General features: G+C 40.1%; 1 protein-coding gene across 37 annotated transcripts in view; it reads left to right on the top strand.

The window, feature by feature from the left end:
- Positions 1-17,018, top strand: part of LYPD6B (LY6/PLAUR domain containing 6B) — a 170,962-nt gene that overhangs the window by 73,774 nt on the left and 80,170 nt on the right. For 28 of the 37 annotated variants that reach the window (XM_044768948.2, XM_070507684.1, XM_044768954.2 and 25 more), the window contains one exon: positions 6,010-6,169. The exons of the other annotated variants lie outside the window; for them this stretch is intronic. The gene's annotated coding sequence lies outside the window, so the exon portion shown is untranslated. The remainder of the gene's footprint in view (positions 1-6,009; positions 6,170-17,018) is intronic. 37 annotated transcript variants of the gene reach the window in all.

The raw sequence follows: 17,018 nt of genomic DNA on the forward strand, positions 1-17,018 counted from the left end.
TCCTATAAGGCTTGGCTGCGTGTGGTAAGAAGTTTGGTTTTTATTTTAAAGATGATAGAAACAATTTAGGGGTTTTGAAAAAGGTAATAATGGCATGACTCAACTTACCTTTTTAAAGGGTTATTCTTGTTGCTATGTGGAGAATTGACTGTAGGTAAAGGGTGGCAGCAAGGAGACCAGATTAAAAACTGTCATAATCATCTGGGCCAAAGGAGTAGGTAGTGGTGAAGGTGATAAGAATCATCAGATTCAGGATATATTTAGAAATTAGAGCCGGCAGGATTTGCTGATGGGTTAGATGTAGGGTGAAAAAGAGAGAAATTAAGAATGACTTCAAGGTGTTTTTTTTGGTTGGGTTTTGTCCCATCTTCCCCTGAAGCAACAAGAAAAATAAAGTTGCCATTTCCTGGGATAGAGAAGACTGCAGGAGGAGAATCAAGAGTTCAGTTTTGGGAGCCAGCCCAGTGCTGTAGTGGTTAGGTTTGCACGCCCTGCTTCAGCGGCCCGGGGTTCGCAGGTTCAGATCCTGGATGCGGACCTACACACTGCTCATCAAGCCACACTGTGGCAGCATCGCACATACAAAATAGAGGAAGCTTGGCACAGATGTTAGCTCAGGGACAATCTTTCTCAAGCAAAAAGAGGAAAATTGGCAACAGATGTTAGCTCAGGGACAATCTTCCTCACCAAAAAAAAAAAAAAAAAAAAGGAGTTCAATTTTGACATGTTAAGTTTGAGATTCCCTATGAGATGTCAAGCAGGCAGTTGGACATAGAAGTGTAGAGTTCAAGTGAGAAGCCTGGGTTAAGAGGCATCAATACATAGAAGACATTTAAAGCATAGGCCTGGATGAGATCACCTAGGGAATAAGTATAGATGGAGAATGAAAGAAGGCTGAGGATTGGGATTATCCAACATTTAGAGGTCAAGAAGATGAGGAAGAGCCATCAAGGGAGACCAAGAAGGAACAATCAAAGAGGCAGGATGATATCTTTGAGAGTGACATCCTAGGAGCCAAGAGAAGAAAGTGTTTCAAGAAAGAGGATGCAATATACTATGTCCATTGCTATTCAAAGTTAATAACAATGAAGTCTCAGAATTGACTTTGGGATTTGGCAATGTGGAGGACATTGGTGGCCTTGCCAAGTGCAGTCTTGTTGAAGCAGTGGGAATGAAAGTCTGACTGGAGTGAGTTCAAGAGAGAATGGAGAAGAGAGAGGGGCAACAGTGGGCATGCATGGTCTTTGGAGTTGTGTTGCAAAGGGGAACATAGGGATGGAGTGTGAGCAGATGCATATGCCTGACCAGCTTAGATGTCTTAAAGGAGACACAGGAAAGTGTTCCCTTTGGTTACTGTGAAAGAGAGATTGAGTGGACCTGGTAGAGAGGAGGTGGAGGAAAATTTTACTTTCCCCTTTATAAGTTTGTGTACTGTTTGATTGTTTTCCCCACCAAGCCTGCATTGCTCTTATTGAGAAGCAACCTCACAAGTTTATATTAATAGGTAAAAATACATCTAAAGATGGAATATGGTATACATAGTATGATTAGGTTAAACAAAAAGCTATGCAGAGAAAAGACAAGAAGAAAATGCATAAAGTATAAAAATAATACTATATAGTATAAATGGAATGAACTTTGGAATCTGGGAGTACTTGGGGCTAAAATCTGGCTCCCATACAAATCACTTAAAATCTGTTAGCCTTGGTTTCCTTATTTGTAATATGGATAGAAAAATGCTACCGTCATCAAGGGTTAGTGTGAAACTTAAATGGAATAATATATGTTAAGTGCTTAGAAATTAGTAAGTTCTTGGGCCATTATTATTATTCCTTCTAATTTTCCATATTTTCCAATGTTTTAAAAAGGGACAAAATATTCAGATATTACTAGTGTAATTGAAAATTAGAAACCTTGAAAACGGACTGGAACAACAGTTGCTGAAATGTTAGCAGTGTTTGGTTCTGGATCATTTTCCATTCAGTATAGGCTTTGTGTTTTTAATACCAAGAAGCTAACAAATAAAGAGTTCCTTTGCACAGAAGGAGAAGGTGGTCTGTGTTTTCTGCACGGGGCACTGACTGGCTTGTTGAAGGAGAGAAGAAGGTGTATAGAAAGGGGTGGTCGGAGGGGAACTGAAAGCTCAGATGCTAACTACCATCTGGAAATTCAGCTGGAGAAAATCTAATGCATCCGGAAAGTAGGTTAATGAAAATGTGATTTCATTTATAGACAGCCTTGAAGGCTTGCGTCTGCTGCCTAGGTTGAGCTCTGCCTGGGAGGCGTGTAAGGAGGGCGGCTTGTAAGGACACTTCCAGTTGAGCTCCTGTCCTGGTTTCATTATTCATGGCGCCCTCTTTCACTTTCAGAAGTGTCCTAATGTGGATGATAAGTTATATGATTCCGCCTAAATAGGGATGTGGAGCTCTTAAAAGTTTCACAGGACTCAGTAATGCTCTTGGATGGTTTTGCTCAAAGATTTTATGTTAGGGTGGGGAGCAGAACGATAGGCCAATGAGATTAAAAGGATATCAAGGTCAACTTCCAGATTTAAATTCTGTGATGAAGTTGAGAAAGATAATTAACATTTGGGCTGGGGAGACAGGCCCCATAGTGAAGTTTTCTGTCCTAGCTGGGTGGGCAGTGTAAGTATGGGTTCTCCGTATAGGCCAGGGGGAGCAATATTAAGTAAACTATGTTGCAGACTGTATGGTTCTATTCAAATGTAAAGTACTTTCGTGTGTATTATTCCATTTGAGTCTCATTATTTTCTCTAGTGTTTTTTTAAAAAGTAGATATAGGAATAGCTAGTAATTGATTGATCTGCGAGTAAAACCCATATTTCCTGATGTTCTTTCCATTATAGCACATATCTGGGAGCCTTTTTTACACTCTCCAGGGAGGGTAGGGCTTTTTCTGACCAGGGCAAAAAGTGAGTTTAGGTGGCTTTCTGGAGTGAACTGCATGGTTGCTTTTTCAGGAGTCCAAGTTATCTTCACTGTATAAGATGTCTTTGCTACATAAGATATTGAGAAGATGAAGAATTGTAGACTGAAAAATCCTTGCCCATTTCCAAAATGGAATAGTAGTGGCTTGACTACTGTCAGATTTGAGTATGTGCCATTTATCTCAACACTGGAAATTCCATTCCTTTCTCTTTCCCTCTGAAAGCCTAATAAAGCAAAGAGAAGGAGAGCTGTGGAGAGAACAGGTCAAAGAACTTCAAGGGGTTGACCTGATACCATTTGAGGCTCTTGCTTAGTACCTTACTCACATACCAACTTGTAAATTAAGGCTTACAGTATGGAATTCAAGGATTGAAAGGAAAAATAAGAGCTTATAGCTAATTGCTTTCAACTCTTTTTCTGAATACATAATCTTTAGAGAAAAGTCTTATCATTGTAAGTAATGCTTTTATCTCAATGCCAAGTGATATTTCATTTTGATCTAGGAATCCGAGGTTTGGATATATATTTCTTTTTGAAAAATATTATCAGTTTATGCTGCTCAATTAAGTAACTACTGATAAAAAAAAAAAAAAAACCAATACAGCTCTTCCCTGCTGTCCTAAAACCACATCAAGACCCCCACATATCTGAGAGAAGGAAATTGTGCCGTAAGCCTGAACACAGAAGCCATCAAGGCTGGTCCCCATTAAAGCTGGGCTGTCAGCAGCCTGCAAAGTAGAACGTGGGGGATGTTGAAACTTAAAGTTCATCTTTAACATGAAGGGGCTTCGCACAATACTGTTCTGAGGGCTAATCTTTAGTGACAGATGTAGAGAAAGGAGCCTCAAGTGTTATTAGGAAAACCCAAGCCTTCCATCCTAAGCCCTTTTGGCTTTATTTTAGGCATCAGCCAGCAAGCCATTGCCAAGAATATGTCTGAAGGGACTGATTCCAGCTATTTCAAAGGGCCTCGTTTTGTATAAAGTACTTAGAGAATCATGCAGTATTCTATTCTGTGGTATATTTTATATATATCATAATGACCACAAATATCAGTGATCCTAATGATTTTTTTCCAATGGCAGCATGGACTTGTGGACAGAAAGCTCATAGAGTTGGGAGGCAGTCCTTACTACAGTGATTTAATTTAGATTAGATTTAATTAGAGAAGTTGTTTAAACTTTTGTTGCCTCAATTTTCACACTTGTAAATGGAGATTCTAATAACTTTTCTATGTTACTGGGATATTTCCAAGGTCAGATGGATGATTAGATGTCAGATCCTTTGAAAAACTAGAACTCTGATTATGGTAGAGACTTACAGTGCTGACCTATGGCTAGTTAATCTTCATGGAAAAATTCTTGTCTCTGGCTCCCTTTGCAATTGGGCAGGTCATGTGACTCTTTCTGCGCAATGGGTTGTGATTAAATATGAGTCGCTTCTGGGCCAGACTATTTGATTGCTGGCATGAGACTCTTTAGGGCTCTTTTCCTCTGCTGTGGTGATTGTGGAAATGTGTTTCCTCATTTAGAGCTGTCTCAAATTCTAAGATGACATATGGAAGATGGTTATCTGGAAGAGGTGCCTGGACCCACCATGGGCTTTGAGTCACCAAGAAATAGACTTATACTGTGTCAGATCACTGAGCTTGAAGAGCTGTTTCTTATGACAGCATAATGTAGCCTATCCAAGCTGCTTGAGATGTAAAGAAGTCACAAAAGTATTCGTGGGCCAGCCCGGTGGCGTAGCGGTTAAGTTTGTGTGCTCTGCTTTGGTGGCCCGGGGTTTGTGGGTTTGGATCCTGGGCACACACCTACATACCACTCATTAAGTTATGCTGTGGCACCGTGCCACATACAAAATAGAGGAAGATTGGCATGGATCTTAGCTCAGTGACAATCTTCCTCAAGCAAAAAGAGGAAGATTGGCAACAGATGTTAGCTCAGAGCCACTCTTCCTCACCAAAAACAAAAACAAAAACAAAACTGCGATTATTACTCAGGAGTCTCCCAGATCCGTCCTAGTATTTACCACTAATTTGCCAGTATGCCATTTTCTGACCTAATGGATTTGCATCTGATTATTTTGACTCTCTTTCCTTCCCTCCACCCCCAAGAATCTCTAATGTCCTTTTGGGTGCAACCTGAAAGAACAAACTGTATTAGCAGTCATAGCATACTGCCAGTAACAATATCAAAGGAGCTAAGTACTGTATCCAGCATATAATAGGTACTCAACAAACATCTATTGACCATAGGAAGAGAAATTGGATGATGTGACTGTTACCAGTGATTTCATGTGGCAAACTCTAGTAGTCAACCTTCAATTCTCATCTTATGTGACCTCACAAGCAGGGTTTGGCACATTTTATCACTCCCTCTTTCTTGAAACTCTTTTTGATGCTTGGCTTCCTGGACACCAGAATCTTCTAGTTCTCCTCCTGTCCCAGTGGTCACTCCTTGGTCTCCTTTGCTGAATCCTCTTCTTCCTGACCTCTAAATACTGGAGTGCCTAGAGCTCAGTCTTTGCACTTCTTCCCTTTTATTTGAGTCTCTCAGTCGTATCTGCTCTCTGTTCTACTATTGAATGATTTCTTTTTATTGATTTTTACATTCTCTTTTATAGAGAGAATATTAACTCTCTGACTATCCTACATTGCTGATAATTTTCCTCATTTGTCATTAGATTTTTACTTTATAGTTTTTACATATAGGTATTTTACATTTTTACATAATCAAATATGTCTTTTTTTTAAAGGCTTTTGGAGTTAGTGTGGGATTTGGGGGATTAGTTAACATGAGATGTGATGATGCCTAAAATATGAAAGCAGTCTCTACATTAAAGCCACTTTCCTCTGCACAGCAGGGCCATGTTGTTCATCTGTAATTGTTTGGGCATGTTTTTTGGGTTATTAGCTATATGGCAAAGGATCATGTTTTAATCCGTATTCTTGCCAAATTACCCTGTTACTATAATAATAATCTATTACTGTGTAACAAAGCACTCCAAAACGTAGTTGCTTAAAACACCAATAATCCTTTATTGTCTCTCTTGGTTTCAGTGGTTCAGTAACTCAGAAGTGGCTTGGCTGGGCGATACTGCATCAGGGTTTCTCATGAGGTTGTAGTCAGGTGTTGACCAGGGCTGCCATCATCTGAAGGCTTGACTGGGGCTGGAGGATTGACATCTAAGGTGACTCACATGGCTTGCAGTTGATGCTGGTAAGTCGATCCCTTTTCATGTGGGCCTCTTCATGGGACTGCTTGAGTGTCCCATGTCACTGCTTGAATGATGTGATGCTTGGCTTTCCCCAGAGCAAGTGATCCAAGAGACCAAGGCAGAAACTCCAATGTCTTTTATGACTTAGCCTCAGAAATCACACATCATCATTTCCACCTAATTCCGTTGGTTGCATAATAGACCAGCCCTCCTTCAGTGTGTGTGTTGGGCTTTGGAGACAGCTCTACTGAAAGTGTGACAACCGGGAGGTGAGATGGTCAGGGGCCACTATGGAGGCTGGCGACCATAGTCAGGAATGCAACTGATTAGTACTGGGGTTTATCCAAAGCACTGTTAACCTTACACTCTACTCAAGTAGAACAGAGATGGATCAGCTTTTGCAGACTATTTGCTCGAATAGGCCCTCCAGGCAGAAGGTGTCTGAGATCGCACTTATGTCGTACCTCTGGTACACTTTCGGGGACTAACATTGTTATTCTTGATTTTATACTTCCTCCATGCTCGTCTGAATCTAAATATTTTGAAGAAAATAAATCAGACAGGGGCAAGAAAATGTTTAAGACAGAGTAAAATCGCTGTTAAATAATAGCAATAACTTTTATTATTGAGTGCATGCTATGTGCCAGATATGTAACAGACTCTTTTCATAAGTTGTATCCTATTTAGTCCATCCAATAGCCATTGATGGAAGGTGGTGTTATCCTCTTTTTAAATATGACAAAACTGATGCTCGTAGTAATTCGTCCAAGGTCATGCAGCAAGTGGTTGAGCTGAGACTTGAACCCAGGTCTGTCTATCTTCAAAGGCCATGGTTGTCCCACTGCCTCTCACTGTATCCCATCGATTTAAACACATACACACATGAAGTGTTTGGGCATCAAAAAAACTGCAGAGTGTGTTATTTGGAAAGATCTGTCAAAGGTAAAAGATCCAGAAAAATGTAATCCCAGATACAAAAGCACTCTTAAAATGAAAAGTGCTTTATAAATGTAAGGTGGCAGTGTTATTAATATTATTCAGCTCAGAGAAATAAGAAAATGAATCATGTATAATTCCTCTATTTCTTCTTCAGTCAGACTATCACAGAACACCTGCCCATTAATCCTTATCCTGTTAAAACAATAACTGCCTATCCAGGTAATACATTGGAGTTAATGTGTAATTAAAGAAAATTATCATCCACTCGGCTATGAAATAGGAATGGCAATATTTCAAGTTAATATATATATTCTAGACCGATAAATGTTTTAGATTAGGAAACTCTGCTAAAATGTATAATTTAGGAAGATATCAAATCATCAGTTTAAAATTAAAGCATAAAGTGCTTTATGTCCATAAAAGCATTTTGTTGTAATGTCGATATGGTGTCATATTTGTCTTCAGGACAAAGACATTGTCTTTCTGACAAGCGCTGTTTAAAGAAAATAGGACTTGGGAATGGGGAAAGCATGTTTCTCTTGAATTTCCTCTTTTTCAACATGTTTGTTGGTGGTATTAACACATTAGCGATGAACTGAGATGGTGGTCTTGGGGTGGGGGATGGTATGTAGCCCTCATTACTGCACCTTGGCACCCAGCCCACAGACACCAGCAGCAAGAGCAGTGATTTCATTTTAAAAGGAGTTAGAAGAATGTGAAGAAGGTCATGACCATCAATCTGTTATCACTCTGTTAGATAGGATCTCTTTAAGGAGGAGCAAGAAACATATTTTAAAACTTCCAATGAAGGCTCCCAAATGACGATGTTCATCTTACCACTTTCTAATGAAAGTGCTCAGTCTCTGAAACAGAACTCACAAGCACAGCAGCACAAAATTTGTCTCAGAAAATCCTTTCGTTTTAAAGCGTCCCAGCTAGAGTCAGCGTGTACAGTCAGTATATACAGGGAGGCAGGCATATGAAAGCAAAAAAATATTTTTCAGTCCGATTAGGTTTCATTAACTTTACATTCTTGTGAGTGAGTCAGTAGTCATCCTACTGCAGAGGAGAGAAATGAAGACTGCCGTTAAATGTCCTACTTAAGGCTGCTTATCGATTGGAGGGTAAGATATACTTTGAGGAGCCTTCATCTCCAAGAATACACCACTCCTATCACTAGCGGTAACCATGAGGTCTCTGGATATTATACTCATTGTTTTATTTTAAAGGATATTTTAGAAAAGAAATAGATAGTACTTAAAATCTGAGTCCTCTAACATTGGATTTACTTTTGTGAAATTTTACCTAACATTTAGGTGCATGCATATTTATTTTTACTTAATTAAAATTTGAATGTATGTTCAAAATATCTGTTCAAATATCCATTCTACTTACCATTATTATTATAAACAATTTTTTTGCTGCTATGAAGTCTTAATAATAATATTTCATGTTGGCATCATAGCCCATCAAGTTTATATGTCATAATTTAATTATTCCCTTACTGTTGGACATCTAGATTGTTTTCAGAATTTCCCCTGCTGTTGATGACAATGTAATAAACTTCTTCATGAATATATATATATATTTTTTCCCTAACTTGATTTTCTTAAGCTAAATTTTTCATGAGTAGACTTAGAGGGTCAAGGTCACTTTTATGGTTTATGTGATTATCTTCCTGATAGATGGTGAGTGATTTTTCTTCTGTTTTGTATTACTTTTTGAGAGTGTGATCTGCACCTAGGAGTTCTTATAGCACTGATATGCCTGATCAGATTTGAAGATTGTATCAGTAAATGGTCCTAGCAGAACACAGAATTCACCTCATTAGTTCAAATGAAGAGAATTCAGTGAAAGGCTGCCCACAGAAGTGTGTGCAGGGTGAGAACAAACAAGGGATTACAATGCTGGAGAGCCATGGCCAGCCCTGCACTGAGGGGACAAAAGAAGGAAGAAGCATTTCATGAATGCTCATGGCCAGCCCTGGACTGAGGGGACAGGGAAGGAAATAGTGTTTCGTGAGCACTTAGAGCTGCCATGGAGGGAGCCCCACGCTGGGGCTGGGGCTGTGGAGGGATGCAACTTCCACCAGTGATACTGAGCTGTGGGGAGTGGGAGGAAACACCCCAACCTCCCTTTCCTTCCTCGCTCCAATCTCCTGCCAGTGCCGCCATTGGCCAAACCCAACTCGAAGTCAGCTGGCCCAGGAACCTGGGTGATGCGGCCTACATGGGTCCCCCTCGTGGGGCACAGAGCAGGGCAGACAGTGGATCTCAGGCTGGTAGAGGTGAGGTACAAATGGCAAAAAGAACTAGCACAGTGATGATGGGAAGTTTATTTCAATGGCAGTACAGGGTCTATTTTGCAGAATCTCAAGTTTGGATGATATTTCACAGATCTCTGGACGATATAGTCTCTGAGAAAGGCCTTAAATCTTGCATTTCCTTTGTTCTGAAAACTAGTTCACAATGCAAGAGTAGGGGACAGAGAAAGACCACTCAGCACTGACGAGAACAAGTCACATGTCTGCTGGGTTCTCCGTTTGCTCCTTGGCAGTCTTTGTAGTTATCTATGTCAGCTCTGATTTTATTCCATGTGCAAGCTGTTCCACATCTCCTCCAGCTCCTTACTTCACCCTCAAGGTTTTGATCCAAGTATGTTTCTAGTTTCAAGGACACACTAAGGGCAGATTATCTGTAAGAACCTAGTCACAGACAGCATTCCATAGAGCAGTTTCTCACGCTGGGAGCTGAGGGCCTCTGAGCATTTGTGGACTTCGGGGGTTTGTGAGCCTTCTGTAAGAGTTTTAAAATGTTGCTTTCATTTGGATGACAATAAATATTTAATCTAGATGTATTCTGGATCATTGGATAACTGTCTTATAACAGCACTGTGGCATGATTTCAGTGTCTGCACCTGCATTTAGGTTTGTGATCAAATTAGCGTCAAGTAGAACCAGTTAAAATGTGGAGCATTTTTAAGAAAAATCAGGGTAGAGTTAATGTGATGCCAAAGCACTATTTACATTTAAAGACCAAATGCCTGCAGAGCAGGCTGATGAAGAAAGGTTTCACAGTATTTCCAGTAGAGGAAGTGGTGGGAGAATCCAGTCATCACATAGAACATGGAAGTAAATGCTTGTCGAGCTCAAAACGACTCATGCTAGAACAATCAGTGACCAGTACCATTTATATCCTCACTGGGGCAGCAATGTGGTTTCAGGAGAACATCATCTGGTGTATGTTATATTAATGTTATGAATTCGAATGCTATTGTTTGTATAGTTTGGGTTGTGTTTATTTATACATCTGCTTTGTATAGATTAAGGGCACTACATCTAAGAATTTTGTACCTGGTTTCATATTGGTTGTTTTCTAAGGAACACACTAAAAACAATAAAGTTAACACTGGGGGATTTGAGGGAACATATTTCTTTTAAAAAGTCTGTATGTAATTCAAGTTGGACAATTACTGTGTGGAGTTAAGAACACTCGACTGGTAATCTCAGTCTCTGTGAAGTGATTAAGGCAGGAAAGAAAGGAGGAGGGAAGGAAGGAGGAAGGAAGGAATTTTTTTAAATGTCTCTTAGCTCTAAAAAGACTTTATGAATCTTCACCCCAAGAATTCGTGAAGTTTTGGATGATTTAGTAGAACATATTAAGGAAATACTCATCATATTAGCCAACAGGATCCCACTGACTCCTTTGTCCCGTGCTTTTCTAGTTTGCACTCTTTCGTATGGAATCCAAGGGTGGTTCTTCCTCTTCCTACCATGACCAAGTAGCATTGTGAAATCTCATAAATGTTTGCTGACTGATTTTCTGAAGTATTAACTTCATTGGTTGGAAATATTAAAGAATGTCTCTTCCTTTTAATTCCTCACTGCACTGCCTCTCCAATAATGTGGATTTTGAATGCAACACTTCTTGGGGGATCCCAATATATAGTCCTTTTGGGGGCTGGGAGAAACTGCCTTGTCATCAGTGACAGTTTTTCCATTGGGCAATGTCTTCTCTGTGCACAGAGCAGATCATTTATAACAACACTCAGGGCAATTATATGCATGTGGGAAAACCAGGTAATGGTGTGTTTGGTATTAAATACACAGGTCTGGTCTTTAGGCAGGGGTTATAAAACATGTTATGTAAGTGAGGGATCATATGATACTATGAACAGGTGTGCATGCTGGAGTAGTCTGGTATTCTCAACTAGGCAACACCATTTGTTTTTAGCAACTCTAGAGTAGAATCATTTTTAATGCTTCTAAAGTTATAGTAACAGGGCAATTATTAACTATTGTCTCTGCTCACCCGTTCTTCGAGTGGAGTTCATCAGTGGGAGAGATCATCCAAAAAATAGATAGTTCATAAATAATTAGGAACTCGCATTGAAATGTGTCCTGCAGTTTCTCCCTTGTCAATTGACCCTTCTACTGTTTGCTTTAGGATTATGTATAAAGTGGAGCCTGCGTTCCACAAGTTAAGATTCTGGTTACAGTGCTGCTCTTCCCCATCCCTCTTCCCACCTCCTTATCCCCATACCAGCCTCATTGTCCAAGTCATCATGAAAAGTGATGAAGAAATGGCCACAGGAAGCTTCTTGGGGTCATTTTCCTGGAGGCCAACCCCAGTACTCAGAAAGACCCAGACTCAGTAACCAAGTTGCTAGGAAACCTGTGAAGAAGGGAGGTCTTCACTCTGACTTTTATTTTCCTGGGAAGAAAGTTGATGTGGGTTGATGAGGTCTGACTGCATCTAACAGAAAAATCCCAGGAGGATGTTGGGCTTTCCCAGTCGAATATAAACCTTTCGCATCACCTCTTCTCCACCACCCCAAACCTCTCGATTGGTGATACCCAGGAACTCAGACACATCCGCACCTACAAGTCCATGCAGTGACTTTACAAGTCACTCATCTCCAGGCATGTTTGCTAAGGTCAAACAGTGCCTAGCCCCAACAAAGCTCTCCACAAACAAAGCCACAATAAGTAGGTTACTTTCTAGACACAGCTGAAAGTTTGACTGCCAAAACACGGCCTTTCCTCCTCCTCCAGGCCTTTTCTTTCCTCAGAGCTCCTCCTCTCTCAGGGAAGCCACTCTGCCTCCAGGGGTTACAGAACCCACCCAGGAATCTCATTCTCATCAGAGTTGGTAACTCCTCCCCGCCCCCCAACTCTTCCAACCTGGATCACAAACTGGGGAGAGTCAGGTCTAGTGTGGGAGAGGAAGTAGTAAGTGAGTCCTTGTGTGGTCCAGGTGGATTAGGGCCGTGCCGCCATTTTCCCCCATTGTGAACCAAGGTAGTTAGTATCATTACGCAGTCTCCAAACAACCTAGCACCTTGGAGTGCTTTCACCACCCTCTCATGAGTTGTATTCTATTGCTGTCTAATATTTTAGTTCTGACTTTTTTTACCACCACTAGGTATACTTTAGTTTTATCATTATTTTACAGAGGTAGTTAAAAATATCCGTATAAAATTACCTACATATTTACCCACTTCTCTGCTCACCATTTCTTGCATGTCAGATATTCCTCTGGGTTCATTTTCCTTCTTCCTAAAGTACATCCTTTAGACATATCTTTAGTGAAATTCTTTGATAATAAACTCTCTGTTTTTGTTTATAAGAAAATGTATTTATTTCATTCTCATTCTTAAAAAACAGTGTCATTGGGTGTTCTGGTTAACAGTTATTTTCTCCTAGCACTTTGAAGATAATTTGTGTCTTCTGACTTTAGTTGTCACCGTTGAGAATTCTGCTGTCAGTCTAATTGATGATCTCTTTTGTGGCTGCTTTTATAGTATTGTCATTTGGGTATTCTGCGGTATCACTTCAGTATATCTAGATGTGAATACTTTTTACTTATTTGGCTTGGTATGTAGTATGTTTTCTGCATCTTTGGATTGATGTCTTTCATCATTTCTAGAAAGCCGTAGGCCATTATGTCTGGAATCTGACCCCCCTCCAGTCTCACATCTCTCCTTCTAGACTTCCATTGTCCTTGTGTTCAACCTTCTTATTCCATGCTCCATGCCTCTTAATATCTTTTTAATATTTTCTCTTTATGTCTTTGCTGCATTCTGATTACTTTTTTTCAGAACTCTTATCAGTTCAGTGATTCTGTCTTCATCTGTGTAAATCTGTGGTTTAACCCATCCATCAAGTTTTTAATTTCAAAGATTTTATGTTGTTGTTCTTTCTAAAGATTCTCTTTGGCTAATTTTCAAATCTTTCTGGTCATTTTTTTAAAAGCCTCTTTTTGTTTCTTCATTTATTTCATATTTTGTTATATGAAATATTTCCTATATAGTATTATTCTATATCTGAGCATGCTAAATATTTGCTAATTAAGAGTGTAATTCTGTTTTTTATTGTTTTTGGCAACTCATTCATGTTGCTTTGTTTTCTTGTGTTTTGAGGAATTTTTTTGAGAGCTTATTTGATTAAATTTAATTTATAGTGATGTTAAGGGCTTAGATGGAGAGCTTTCCTCCAGAGAAGATTTGCATTTCTTGTGTCCTGGAGCCTGGGGATGGGACTGGCCTAGGACTATGTTAACAACCTTCAAGGGTCTTGACTTACTGCACACGTCTCAGGTTCCGCTACCCCACCATGGGAGGGACCCAGAGTTTCACCTCTGATGCCAGAGGTCTTAGGAGCATCTACTCCCATATACAAGCCCTGCCTTGTGTATGTGCTTGACGTGTACCTTTTTGATTTTATCTTATATTTTTTTCTTTCTTTCTTCCCTCCCTTTCTTTCCCCCTCCTTCCCTCCCTCGCTCTTTCTTTCTGTCTGTCTGTCTTTCTGTGCATGTGTGTATACGTGCCTTTGGAATATTTTCTCTACTCTTTTGGTGGTCAGAAATGCATTATAAAGTTTGTTTATTCTAGTTATCCAGGATCTCGTTATATTGTAGCAAGAGGACCTCTCAGAATATGGGCTAGAAGCAGAAAATTCAACTGATCTCATTAGAGGATGCCCTAGTTCCTTATCTCCTCTCAGTTACAGCTAACTTGTGCTTGACTGTAGGCTGAGCCTGGAATTACTTTTGGTTTATGGGGTATAATGGTGCCCTCATCATCCAGCATTTCACATACTACCGTACAGTCTATTTTACTGATTACTCGGAGGTCATTGGCCAGAATTGTGTCTTCAAAATACAGTACTGCACAGGCAAATGACTGTTTTTTTAAGGAAAAAAATTGGATCCCATATTTGTGTATTTAATTATATTAAAAGATATATTTTCAGCTGACGTATGTCATTCAACCGATTTCTTTCTTTAGAAGAAAAAACATAATCCATTATTCAAGTGGCTCTTTCCACTTGGATATAATAGTGCCATCATTTGCTTCTTGAAAATTAGGTTTCTGTCTTATTTTTCTTTTTATACATTTTCTTTTTATACACCTACCACATGATAAGCTTGTCTGGAATTGAATTGCATTTTTCCAGATGGCTTGACAGAGATCTGGGTATGGCATTTGGGGATGTACCTTCAGATAGCATTTGAAGTCTCCTGATAGGCCAGTCTTAATTAGTAGAGCAAGTTATTTGGTTCAAGTTACAGATTCAAATCATGGACTTCAGGGATATTTTCTGAAAATTGATTCCGTGTCCTGGTTCTAATCATTGGTACCACATCTCCCTTCACTCTACTGATGAGCAGCTGCTGTAATTACACTAGAGAGTCTCACAAGGATGGAAAGTGGAGATGAGCTGGATTTTATTTGGTCTTAATCAAGGCAGTCTTTAGTGTTTTTGCCTCGTCTGTGTAGACCTTTGAAAAAAAATGTGTAAAGTACTCAGTGTTCTCAATGAATAGTGGTAAGAGGGTCTTTGAATGTGAAATATTTCTAAATTTTCTCTTTTCAAAAATAAGCTTTCAAGACATGTAAGAATTTCTTAAGGCAATTACAGAACCGTTTGTATCAACAAAATAGCAACAGGATGTGTTATAGAAGGTTATGTATCTGTTCATTGCTCAGATGCTTAAGGACCCACCAGTGAAGAGCATATCACCTACCTTTTATTTTCTAGAGAGATTGCTCTATTTTTAATCTTGCCTGGTGTTCTAATCTCCTTGATTGTGTACCAGAAGAAAATCTAGTGAGATTTATGTAGGCCACCTGCCTTAACTCACAAATGAGAGGAAGAGAGAACTCACCTGGGGAATCTCATCTCTTTTCTGATTAAAAATGATGAATAATTCCTGATTGTCTGAAATGTAGTGCTGAATGGGTGCATAGGAAAGGGCATATAGGACTTTTGGGTCCATTGCTTGCTTCCTAAAACTCAGCATATAGGGGATGTACTTCAAAAACACAAGGAGGTCCTCTGCTGGTTATTTGCTGGGGACATGCGAGGCAAGAATGACCCAAATCTGTATGTTGAGGAAGGTTCTTGAAAAAGCCATCTCCTCTGACTTCTAAGACCCTAATAAGAAAAGAAAAAAGATCGAAGAGTTTTAGCATGTGAAATTACTTAGAGCATGAGTGACTTTTCTAAGCTTGAGAATATGCAAAATACAGCAAGCAGGATGTTTCTTGGGAGTGTGGCCTGAAGGAGTTAGGACAGGCACCAGGCCTGGGCTGCTCTCTGCGTATACTTCTACTCTGTACTTCTTTTAGGCAGCCAACCCTCAAACTCTCTATCTGAAAATCTTCTCTTTGGGGTGGATGCAACTAACTTTCATACAGAGTCATAAATGACTAATAAGGTTCATGAGTTTCCTCCTCCTGGTTTTTAGCTAGAGATAATCTTTCAGAGAAGGGAATGTAGCCCCAAGGGAATGTAATAGTAAGTCTGTCTATCTCCTAGGTGGGGGAAGTTACCTTTTGAAGAAGGAGTGGGAAGTGCTAAGTGCTTTATAGAGTCACAAGGCTTCTCCTGTGATGTTGGCAGCATCCACAGCTGGTGTTGCTCATGATGAGATAGACGAGACTCATGGTGGACTCTATCCAGCTTTTTTGATGGGGCTTTGTAACTTCAGAGCAGAGGAGCAGTAGAATTCTTCTGTGCATTCTTCATTTCTAATTCAGTGCCTGGTATAAGATAGGAACTCTATAAATATTGACTGTTGAATAGATATCTGCTCAGGCCCTGAGAACAGGGCTGGGGCATCTGGGAAGGAGAAAGAAGGAAGAATACAGACAGGTACCCGACACAGAGGGCTGGCATGCTGAACCCAACGTTGTTTCACTCTTTCTTTGACCATGGTCCCAGTCCTTCTTGATACCATTTTTCCTTTTGTGAAGAAAGAGGCTTTTTGTTTTTGTTTCATCTTATTGCCCCAGACTTCTGCTTCTGTTCCATCCTGGGCCCTCACCTTTGGTCCAGAAGCGTGAGTACTGTTGGTCTGGTGCTCAAATAGTGATGCATCCACCTCTTCTCTGTATGCCCTTGGGAGGCCTCTTGGACGAGGTCCAAAGAGCAGCTCTTCTCCCTCCACAGCTTGGGGAAGGCTTGCCCTTCTCTGCTTTGGATTGGCCCAAGACACAGCCAGGAGCTTCGTTGCACCCAAGAGGCTCTTGCTGAGGACATAGTTTGTGCCCCTCTGTTGATCTGTTCTCCAGCCCCCGCTACCAAAATGGCAAATTTCCAGATGTATTGTGTTCATGTTGTTCTAGGAGAAAAGCTTTAAATGCCTTTGAAGCAGAGGAGAAGGGGGAGATGTCAAGTGTTTTAATTTGGACATCAGAGTGGTTTGGCTCATGTCCTGTAGCCGTTCTATAATGAGTCTTTATTTAGGCAAACATCCACAGAGTGATTAATCAAGGAGGGACAGAAGTTAGTCATCCATTGTAGATACCTGGCAAATTCTGTTTTTACCCTTAGAGCTAAAATTCAAGGTGCTTGTTCAAAAACCAATGGTTTCCTCCTCTGAAAGAGGGAAGTTAGGTCTGGTC

The sequence above is a fragment of the Equus asinus genome, chromosome 4 (genome assembly GCF_041296235.1).
Source record: "Equus asinus isolate D_3611 breed Donkey chromosome 4, EquAss-T2T_v2, whole genome shotgun sequence".
NCBI classification, from domain to species: domain Eukaryota; kingdom Metazoa; phylum Chordata; class Mammalia; order Perissodactyla; family Equidae; genus Equus; species Equus asinus.